Raw genomic sequence first — 11,576 nt, forward strand, 5'->3', positions numbered from 1 at the left:
TTGGTAATTTGCCAATAGAAGAGTAATAACAATCCAAATTCTAGATCCTGGACACTGCTGTTTTCTTATATCATGCTTCAGGCCATCATTGACATTTTTTCTTATTGCAAAAATACTGGGTATTAAGGAAAATTATTACTAAAATATCCGATGTCTCATGCAGCTCAAAATTGAAATAATTTTGGGAATATTTTAAAAGGCAGTTAATGTTTCTAAACTCTACCTTTAAAAATGGTTTTTTATAGTTATTGAGCATGATATGTGTCCTAATTTGATTCTTGGAAGAACTTTTATTCCTTTGTAAATCATAGCTGTATAGTAGGAATTTCTGTAAGTATTATTATTGTTAGAGAGTAGATAGATATCATTTAATAACTTATCAGGACTTATGAAATACTCAAAATTTTAACTAATTTGTGCTTATAATGATTAGTTTCAATGAAATCCCAAATACAAATGTATACATATAAAAAAGTGATCTATATTGAAAACTGTGGGTTTAATGAAGTTAAGCTACTTTAAAGAGAATTGACAATCTCTAAAAGGATGATGGTATATATATATATATATATATATACATATATACACACACACATACATACTTACATATATATATGTATGGAAGTTTAATATGTCCACATTTTTCCCCAGTCCCTTTTAAGGGGACTTTGCAATGCATTCATTCTTGAAGGATATTTTTAATGAATGAAAGTTTTATGTTTCAGAATTTTAAAGATATTTTCCACTGTCTCCATTGTTTTAATGAGAAGACAGTAGACTTTAAATTATTGTTTCACTGAATGTAACATGCCTTTTTTTCTGGTTGCTTTCAAGAATTTTATCCTTTATACATATATACGTACACACACATATACATATATATATTTAGAGAGGAGGGGAATGTAAATTTTGGTTGTGGGAGTCAGAGGCCTTTTTTCTCTTCTTTTTATATTTCAGTATCTTCCAAAATAGCAGATATTCTTTGATACTCAGAAATGTTATTTCATATGCAAAATCAAAAATTAAAGAATTTATGAAAATGGCAATGGAGTGATGTGGTCATGTGACACCTCCCAGAAATAAGTATAAAAATTGTACAAAATATAAAAAAACAACTATTTAAAGACACTTCAAAGCATCCAAAAGCAGAAAAAGGCCAGAGGAGAGCTTACTTTTGAAATCTGCATCTGTAAAGTGTAAGAATTATGAGCATGTGGGTTTCTGGCCTGAGGTTACTCTCCAATCTTTTTGGCTATGGCAGCAGAAACTGGAAGTGGAAAACCTCAGCTTTACTAGTTCGAGGTGCTAGAGAGCAGAATTTAGAGCTGAAAATGAAGCTGTGAATTTAAAGGGATAATTCTGGTATCAAGAGAACTGCAGAGGTACGGAAATCCAAAATATGAGTCTTAATTCTGCTCAAAATACTGGCTGAAAGTGGAACTGTACATTCACAGAAGGTATTCCAGGGTCCCAAGTGAGAAAGCAAACAGAGAATAGACCTACTTGGGGCAATTATCTGTATTTGACCCCCCCTTTTTTTTTTAACTGAGCACATTCCCCAATAGTGCCCAGATTGAGCAGCAGAAAACTGAAATCTGATGGGCTTGGACAGAGCAATAGTTTCGGTAGCTACATGTCTTGAGGAAGATGAACTTGTTAGTTTGAAACTAGGTAAGTTAACTGCCTACTAAAAATAAACCCAAATCATCCTAAGAACAAACACAATCTAGAGTTACTACAATATATTTCTGTTATATCCAATTTTCAACCCAAAATTACTAAACATATTAAGAAACAGGATTGTAACTCATACTCAGAGAAAAAAGAGAACCAATAAAAATTGATTTTGAGTGGAGACATGTTGGATTTAAAAAGATATCAAAGCAGCTAATACATATATATATTTTCAAAGAATTAAGAGACAAGTATTTTCAAGGAACTGAAGGAATATATGGTACCAATGGAGAACAGTGAAGAATTTCAGCATTTTGAAACTGTAAAACAGGAAAACACAAGAGCTGCAAGGTAAAATATTTAGCATTATATCCTTACATTTGAGAAGAAAGATACCAAATCAATGATCTAAGTTGCCACCTTAAAACAAAACCAAAATAAGAGCAAATTAAGCTCAAAGTTAGCAGAAAGAAGGAAATAAAGTTGAGAGTAGAAATCAGTGGAATGGAAAAGAGAAATAATAGAGAAAAATCAATAAAAACCAAAAGTTATTTTTTAAAAGAACAATTAAGTTGATAAATATTCATCTATTCTAAGTAAGAAAAAAAGACACAAATTCCAATATCAAAAGTGAAAGAGTGAAATACTACAACAGAGTCTGAAGGCATTAAAAGGATAATGAAGAAAAACTATGAACAACTTTCGGTCAATAAATTTGACAACTTAGACAAAAGGGAGAATTTAACAATCTAAATGGAAAAATCCCAAACAGCAAAACTGACAGAAGAAACAGAGAAATTAGAATGTATTTTTATACATTAAAGAAATTGAAATTGTACCAAAACCCTCCTGCAAAGAAAACCCCAGATCCAGATGATTTGTTCATGAATTTTATCAAACATTTAAGAAAGAAAAAATACCAATCTTAAAAATATTCTATTAGAAAATCTAAAAAGGTGAGAATAATTCCTAAATGTTTATGAGAGTAGTATTACTCTAAAATAGACCAAGGAAAGTGCATTAAAATAAATTACAAACCAATTACCCACATAAACATAAACATAAATCTTATATATATATATATGCAATTGTACACATATATATGTTGTGTATATGTATTATGTATACATTTATACTCCACACATAATGAACAATTTTTGCTTTAACCAATCAAATGCATTTTCAATAAATAAGAGGAAAAGTGGTTTTTATATTTTTACCACCATATTTACCTTTTCTAGCATTCTTCATTCCTTTCTGAAGAAACTGGTTTTGATATGGTATAATTTCCTTTCAGCCTTTTGTTTGCATTCATTCTTTCTTTTTTTGATGTTTCTATTGCATTTTTGATGTTTCTATTGCATTTTTTAAATTCAATTTTATTGAGATATATTCACATACCTTACAATCATCTAAAGTATACAATCAATTGTTCACAGTACCATCATAAAGTTATGCATTCATCAACACAATCAATTTTTGAACATTTTCATCACTCCAAAACAATAAAAAATAAAAGTAAAAAAGAGCACCCAAAATATCCCTTTTCCTCAAATCCCACATTATTCATTTAATTTTTGTCCCCATTTTTCTACTCATCTGTCCATACGCTGGATAAAGAGAGTGTGAGCCACAAGGTTTTCACAATCACACGGCACACTGTGTAAGCTATAGAGTTCATTGTTCCAATTTGCTAATGTTGCCATTATGCAAAATACCAGAAATGGATTGGCTTTTATAAATGAGGTTTATTCAGTTACGGGTTGACAGTTGTGAGGCCATAAAAGTGTCCAATCTAAGGCATCAACAAAAGGATACCTTCACTGAAGGATGGCTGATGGTGTCCAGAACACCTCTGTCAGTTGAGAAGGCATGTGGCTGGTGTCTGCAGGTCCTGGGTTGTGTTTCAAAATGACTTTCTCCAAAATGTCTCTCTCAGCTGCTCTAAACTCCTTCTGTCTGTAAGTTCTCTTATAGGACTCCAGTGACTTAATTGGACCCACCATGAATGGGTGGAGTCTGCATCTCAATGGGAATAATTTAATCAAACATTTCCACCCTAATCAACAGAATAATAAGTCTGCCCCCACAAGATTGCATTAAAGAATATGGTTTTGGGGGGAGACTTAATATATTCAAACTGGCACAATCATCTTCAAGAATCAAGGCTATTGGGTTGCAGTTCAACAGTTTCAAGTTTTTCCTTCTAGGTATTCTAACACACTAAAAACTAAAAAGGGATATCTTATAACACATAAGAATAATATCCAGAATGACCTCTCAACTCCATTTGAAATCTCTCAGCCACTGAAACTTCATTTTATTTCATTTCTCTTCCCCCTTTTGGTCAAGAAGGCTTTCTCAATCCTATGATGCTGGGTCCAGGTTCATCCTCAGGATTCATGTCCCATGTTGCCAGGGAGATTTATACCCCTGGCAGTCATGTCCCATGTAGGGGGAAGGGCAGTGAGTTTACCTGCAGTGTTGGCTTAGAGAGAGAGGCCACGTCTGAGCAATGAAAGAGGTTCTCTGGGTTGATTCTTAGGCACAATTATAAGTAGGCTTAGCCTCACCTTTGCAGTAACAAGTTTCATAAGGGCAAGCCCGAAGATTGAGAATTTGGACTTCTAAATTTGTGGTCCCCAATGCTTGTGAGAATATCAGTAATTGCCCAGGTGGAGAAGTTTAATATTTCCACATTTTTCCATCTCCTAAGAGGAATTCACAGCGCATTCATTCTTGAAGGATATTTTTAATGAACGGAAATTTTATGTTTCAGAATTTTAAAGATATTTTACATTGTCTCCATTGTTTTAATGAGAAGACAGTAGACTTTAAATTTGTTTCACTGAATGTAACATACCATATTTTTCTGTCTGCTTTCAAGAATTTTATCCTTATCTTGGTTGTTAAATTTCACTTTAATGTGCACTGACATCATTTTCTTTATATTTTTCAACTCAAATCTTCTTGAATCTGTTATGTCTTTCATCAAATTTGGGAAATTTCTACTATATTTCTTCATTTGTTTTCTATCTCATCTTCTTTCTTCTTTCCTTCTAGGTACTACAATTACACATATGTTAGCTCTTTTGATATTTCCTTGAGGTCCTTGAGGCACTGTCCATTTTTATCAATTGTTTTCTTTCTATTATGCAGATTGGATAGTTTTGATTGCTGTATCACAAAGTTTAGAGACTGAATTTACTGTCATTTTCAATATGCTATTAAATCTATACTGTGAACTTTTTAATTTAAAAGGTGGTAGTTTTTAGTTTTAGAATTTCAATTTGGTTTCTGTTTAATTCATTTTTTGTAATTTCTTACATCTTCATTCATTGCAAACATTTTCCATTTAATCCTTTAGCATAATTATGATAGCTGCTTTACAATTATTTTCTCTGAATTCCATCATTATTGTTATTTGAGGGTTCACTATTGAATGTTTTGTCTCTTAGGCATGGCATGTATTTCTTTACATATTGAGTACTTTTGCATTATACTCTGGACATTGTAAATAATAAGTACATTGTAGAAAATCTGGATTCTGCTTGATTCCTGTGAAGAATTTTTGTTGTTGTTATTGTTTGTTTTATCAGAATGTTAACTTGGCTGCATTCAAAATTCTTCTACCCTCTGGTGGGTGGCAGCTGAAATTTCTGTCCAATTTTCTATCCTTAACTGGGCTGTGTTGAGTTTGCCCTGCACATTCATGCTTCAAGGTACAGCCAGAAATTTTGGCAGAGTTTAGGAAAATAATTTAAATTTTCCCCTCCATGGCTTTCTCCTCTCTAAAATTTTCCCCCTCACTTTCACCCTGTTGACTTGAAATCTGTCCTCTGGTTCTTATACCAGTAAGATGATATGTTTCTATGAGAGTGTTTTTAAAAAAATTTTGTCAACAGTTAATAATTATTGTCTCTAAGAGGTTTGATTTAAAAGAAGCTAGTTGGCCATTCATGGAAGCAAAATCCTTTGATCTATTATTGACTACACTTATTCATTCGATTATTCCACAAGTATTTTTTAAACTACCACTGAGTGCCAGGTTTGTTCAAAACTGGCAATCAAAGGATGAAACATAGAAATAAATTTCCCCATATCAAAGAGACTGAAAATAAGTAAGAACCCAAGCAAACAAATTAATTATGTGTGAAAATAAGTTCTATAAAGGGAGTGAAAAAGGACATAGGGGGAGGGCATTTTACACTATGAATTAAAGGACATATTGTATGAGAAGATGAAATTTGATCTGAAGCATGAATGAAGAGAAGAGGGAGTATATGATCAACCACAGGATTATATCCCACACATAAGGAACAGCAAGAGCCCAGGCTTAAGGCAGGCCTTTGAGAAAGATGGCCAGTTTATCTGGGAAGAATGGTTTAAATGTAGAATTGTTAGCTTCAGTAAATAAAACTACAAAACACAGAGTTAAATTTGAAGTTGACACAAGCTATATAATGGCAGTGAAAACCACTACTGGATTTTAAGCAGTACTGACAAAATCTGTTTTTTTTTTTAAAGTTAAATAAGTGAATGGCAGCATTCAGAAAAAGAGGAAATCCCTATAAAATAAAGCCTGGATTATTACATGGCAGTGATTGTTTTTGAACTTGTTCTTGAGAGAAGTGAAAGGCAGTAATGTTGTTGGTGGATTCAGACAATGGGAATGGCTTGAGTCAATGGTTTATGTAAGACTGTAGAGGTACATTTAGTGTAATCTAAGAAGGGCCTTGAATGACAGCCAAGGTATATTTTATTTCAGTAGGCATTGGGGAGATAAGATAAAGTATTGCAATAGGTAAGATAAAAACGAAGACCATGGAAATGGAATTGCATATAAAAACATTAAAATTTCTTTTACCCATATTGTGACAAACTAGAAATTTGAAAACACCTATTTTGTAGAAGCTCAGGGAGTGGAGAATAGGGGCAGAGATCATTATTCATTTCATTACAGGTGCTAGGAAAAAATTGAAGTGAATGGCCTAGTGGAAAGTTAGAGATAAAGGGCTAGAGATCAGAAGAAATTCTGGTTGGATATGGCATTTGGTTATTAAATGTACAAAAGTAGGTGTTATCGCCAAGAGATTATAGCAGCAAAGAGCAGCAATCTAAGCACTAAATCATGGATATAGAAGAACAGAATAAGTTACTAGTAAAATTTAGAGATATATAGTTTTGAAAAAGGTGAAGAAACAGACTTCAGACAGAGAGGTCTTTCCAGGAAGGCACTGAATTCACATTCACCATTTTATTCTCTTTGCCTTGCATTTTGCAGGTGCTTACTCAATATTTGTTGAAAAGGTCATAGGAGTTGTCAGATAAAACATATTTATTGTAAATTATTCAAAGAAAAAATTGAACTTCCATAATTTCTAATTTCATGGATCTGGTAATTTTATTAAAAGTTAAGGGAGATGGTTTTCAAATTATCAACAATTTTTACTTAAAATCCAGTGAAATGCAGGAGATCACATTTTATAGCAATTATTTTACCTGTAAAGAACATTCTTCTGTTTTCCCATCTGGAATATAAGGAGTATGGAAATCGTCTCTATCATCCTAATTACAAGAAAAAAGCAAACAGATTGAAAAGAAGCAATTCTTCTTGGATCTATCAGAGAATTGAATTCACAGGCAAATCCATTGCCTCCAAAACAGCAATGGAAACTCTCCAATGGACCCAGAACTGGTAGGAATGCTTGAACTCTAATTGATTAATTGATGAATTGCTGGAGGCTCAGAGTGAATTAGCGTGAAAGTTAAAGACTCCAGAGAACCATGTTTTAGGGGGATCCCCATGCTTTCCTGAGTTTTACCTCCAAGACCCCACCCCACCACTTGGTTCCCATGGACAGCCTCAAGAAAATATCCTCATGCTTCCATCAGGGAGAGGAAAAAAGTGACATTTTGAAATAAACCCAGAGTGGTCTATTCTTAACAAAGGATTGCACTTCAGGGAAACTACTTTACTGGACCCTAACCAACTTTGGGTTTTGTCAAAGCCAAACCTATGGGAAGGGAAATACTGAAATCCAGTTGTGTCTAGACTTCAACATAGGGAAAGGGAAACACCAAACTGCAGCTCCCTCCAGACTTCCTGTGTCACCTAAGGGAGGTAAAAAGAAGCTGAGAAACACTTGTGACAGTCACAGCCTAGGGACCCAGGCTCATTAAAAGAGTGATATCAAATCATGGGCTTATAGAATACTTCCCTTCCCCTACCCTATACTATGACATCAGTAGAGCACCTATATATTAACAATATTACAGCAGAAAGAACCTCTGACAGCTAAAGCTGCAACAAACAGTAAACATAGAGTAACGCCTAGATAGATAAACATAGAACCTCAAATCACAAGTCCATTTACCTCAGTTCCTTTTAGCTGGTACAGATAGAACATTCAGCTTCCAACAAAAAATTACAATACATACTAAGAGGCAAAAATCAGAATCTGAAGGGACAGAGCAAGTATGATAAGCAGATGCAGATATGGCAGAGATATTGGAATGAACATATCAGGAATTTAAAACAACTACAATTAATATGCTAGGAGTTCTATTGGAAATAGTAGACAAAATAAAAAAGAGTAGATGGGGATGTAAGCAGAAAGATGGAAAGGCAAGGAAAGAATGAAAATGAAATCCTAGAAATAAAAAACACTGCAACAGAAATGAAGAATGCCTCTGATGGACTCTGGTTTACTGGACATGGCCAAGGAAAGAATTAGTGGGCTTGAAGATACATCAATAGAAATTTTCAAACCTGAAATGAAAAGTGAAAAAGATGGAGTAGCATATCCAAGAACTGTGGGATAATTATAAAAGGTATAACATGCATAAGGGGAACACCAGGAGAAAAAGGAACAGAAGAAATACTTGAAATGATAATTACTGAGATGTTTTCAAATTAATGACAGACAAACAACCACAGAGCTAGGAAACTCAGAGAACACCAAGCAGGATAAATACCAAAATATACACACCTAGGCTTATCATATCCAAATTGTACAAAATCAAAGGCAAAAAGAAAGTCTTGAAAGAAGCCAGAAGGAAGGCTTCTTACCAATAAAGGAACAAGGATAATAATAATTGCATTGGATTTCCCTTTAGATACCATGAAAGCAAGAAAAGAGAGGAGTGAAATATTTAAATTGTTAAAAAAACAACCTAGAATTCTGTTCCCAATAAAAGGAGACATAAAGACTTTCTAAACAAACCAGAAAAAAAAAAAAAAAAAAAAAGAAAAAAGGATTTGTATAGTAGACCTGCCTTGGAAAAAATGTGAAAAGAAGCTCTCCAGAGAGAAGTTAAATGATATAGGTCAGGAACTCATATCTACATAAAGAAAGGAAAACCATTTGAGAAGAAATAAATGAAAGTAAAAGTAAACATTTTATTTTTCTCATTTTTAACTATCTAACAGATAACAGTCTGTTCAAAATAATGGTAACAATATTTTGGATGATTAGAGCTTATGATAAATGAAATGAATAACAGGATTGTTACAAGAGACAGGAGAGAGGAATTGGGATTTCTTTCCTATACTTTAACTACACTACATACGAAGTAATATAGTGTTATTTGAAAGTGGACATAGATTAATTGTAAATGTGTATTTCAAACCCTAGGGCAACCACTAAAAGAATTACAAAAGGGAAGTAAAATTGATATGATAATGGAGAAAAAATGGATTCATATTAAAGGCTCAACTGAGCAGAAAAGGTGTGAAAGACAACACACAGACATATACATACTCAAACATGAAATGAAGAACAAAGACAAGGAATAGGAAAGAGTCACAAATATGGGAGATATTAATCAAACTATATCAATAAGCACTTTCAATGTGAATGGTCTAGAAATTTGTCCATTTTTATATAGGATACCTAATTTGTTGGCATACAGTTGTTTATATATCCTATATGTCCTTTTATAGTCCTTTTTATTTCAGGAGGGTTGTAGAAATGCCCCTCTTTTCATTTCTGATTTCGGTCGTTTGTATCCTGTCTATTTTTCTTCATCTGTCTCACTCAAATTTTGTCAATTTTACTGATCTTTTCAAAGAATCAACTTTTAGTTTTGTTGATTCTCTCTGTTGCTTTTGCATTCTCTATTTCATTTATCTCTGCTCTAATATTTATTATTTTCTTCCTTCTTCTCATTTTGGATTTAGTTCACTCTTCTCTTTCTGGTTGTTCCAGTTTTGAGGTTACATATCTGATTTGGAATCTTTCTTTCTTTCCCACATAAGCCTTCAGAGCTATAAATTTCCCTCTCAGCACTGCCTTTGCTGCATCTCATAAGTTTTGGTATATTATATTTTCACTTTAAATTACCTCAAAATATTTCTTAATTCCCCTTGTGATTTGAATGGTGTAACTATGCTAATTGAAAGACCGAGACTATCAGAGTGGATAAAAAATAACACAAGTCCCAACTATGTGTTGACTATAAGAAACCAACTTTAAATATAAAGACACAGATAGATTAAAAGCAACGGGATGGAGTGAGATATATCATGCTAACACTAATCAAAAGAAAGATGAAGTGGCTATATTAATTTCAGATGAAGATTTATAAGCAAATAAATTATCAGGGATTGAAAGAGATAATATATAATGATAAAGGGGAAAAACTCGGTTTGAAGATGGCAGCATAGAGAGGAGTGGAAGCTAAGTAGTCCCCCTGGAACAACTACAAAAAACCAGAAACAACTAGTAAATAATCCAGAATAACTGTGGGGGGACAAAGGAGACCATCCACTCATCATACACCAACCTGAATTGGGAGGAATGCCCGAGAACACAGCATAAAATCTGTAAGTAAAACCTGCGGATCCAAGTCATGAGACCCCCTCCCCCATAGCCCAAGCTGCAAAGCCTCGTGGTGCCAGAGAGAAGCTCTCTCCCAGAAAGCGAATATAGCTCAGCTGAGCTCCAACTGGGGTTTTAAGTAGCGAGTGTGAACTGCTCACTACAGGTACGCATCCCCAAAAAACAGACAGAGGCTTTGGGTGACGACTGAGCTTGGAGAGCCAGAGGGTCGCCTTGGACTGGGTCTGAAGGGGACTATCTGTTTCTTTTTCGGCTTAGTGGAGAAAGCCCCAATCATATTCAGTTTCCAGGGCTGTGACTTGGGGAAGGGTGGAGACAGCACAAGGAGAGAGTGAGACCATTGAAATGCTAATGACCTCCACCTGGGGGCTCTGTCTTCTCTAGGAGGAAAGGGGTGGGGCCCTTTCCATTCAGAACCAGACCCCAGAGCCTGGGGGAACATGGCCATACCTCCTCACACCTGTCAAGAATTATAGGCTAACAGGCATCACCTGCTGGGCAGAAAAGCACAGTGACCTGAGGCATCAAAGGGTGGAGCAGTTTTCTAAGACACACCCTCAGGAAACCAGATACTGAATATTTCTTCCCTCTGGGACCTGAGCCTGTTCTGGTCTGGGAAAACCTGATTTGGATAACCAAGGAAACCATGCCTAGACAACAGAAAATTACAACCTACACTAAGAAATAATGATAAAGGGGTCAGTTCTCCAAGAAGACATAATAATTCTTAATGTGTATATGCCTGTCAACAGAGCATCAAAATAATGAAGCAAAAAGAAAATGATAGAATTGAAAGGAGAACTGAACAAATTCACTACTACAGTTGGAGATTTCAACACACTTTTTTCAGTAATCGACAGATTCAGCAGGTTGAAAACCACTAAGGATACAGTGCAACTGAACACCACCACCAATCAACTGGACTTATTGGGCATTTATATAATACTTCATCCAACTAGAACAGAACACACATTCTTTTCAATGTCACATGGAACATCACCATGATAGTCCACATCCTAGCCCATAAAACACACTTCTACATGTTTAAAAGACTAGAAA

The sequence above is a fragment of the Choloepus didactylus genome, chromosome 1 (assembly GCF_015220235.1).
Source record: "Choloepus didactylus isolate mChoDid1 chromosome 1, mChoDid1.pri, whole genome shotgun sequence".
In the NCBI taxonomy this organism is placed as follows: domain Eukaryota; kingdom Metazoa; phylum Chordata; class Mammalia; order Pilosa; family Megalonychidae; genus Choloepus; species Choloepus didactylus.